At 45.0% G+C, this 640-nt stretch overlaps 1 protein-coding gene across 1 annotated transcript in view; it reads left to right on the forward strand.

Moving 5' to 3' along the window:
* Positions 1–640, forward strand: part of LOC119585181 (homeobox protein SIX3-like) — a gene marked incomplete at both ends in the record, with an annotated part of 23,691 nt that overhangs the window by 1,755 nt on the left and 21,296 nt on the right.

Consider the following 640-nt stretch of genomic DNA (forward strand, 5'->3'; position numbering starts at 1 on the left):
AGGAAGAGGAGGAGGTAAAAGGGAGTGACCGACAACAACACGACCTGGATATATGGACTGCGAAATTACGGTCTTTTACCTAACGCGGACTTCATCGCCGCCACATAAATCAGGGTCGAAGTACGGCCGGTCGTAAAAGGCGTTAAAAGAGATGTTACTGCTCCTTTTTTTTCTCCCGCTCGAAAATGGCTGTACCGACTTCTCATTAAATTCTCTTCACGTACGAAATCTCCGATTCTCTTAGCGCAGAAAAGGAAATATCTCCTCCCCCCCACCCCGCAGTAGAAAAAGGAGAAAAATATTCCTTTATAATTACGCACCCGTCAATTTTGCGCACTCTTCTCCCTTCTCTGGGCAGATACCTCTTGCAAAGTGGGAGATAAGTTCTTCCCTTAAAATTGTTCAGTGGCTGAAGACTTACGAAAAAATAACACATTATCGGATATTGCTCCCCCCGTCGGCTCGCTGATGAAAACAATAAGATTTTAACAAGCTCCCTCGCTCAATCTCTCGCTCTCGTTCGGCGCTTTTTGCGGCTGAAGCAGAACAGGAATCATAAAGCATGGTCGTGAACAAAGGGGTGTTTTTTCCCGTCGACAGTTCGATGATTGCTGTTAATTTGTTATCAATTGGAGAATAC

The sequence above is a fragment of the Penaeus monodon genome, chromosome 19 (assembly GCF_015228065.2).
Source record: "Penaeus monodon isolate SGIC_2016 chromosome 19, NSTDA_Pmon_1, whole genome shotgun sequence".
Taxonomy (NCBI): Eukaryota; Metazoa; Arthropoda; class Malacostraca; order Decapoda; family Penaeidae; genus Penaeus; species Penaeus monodon.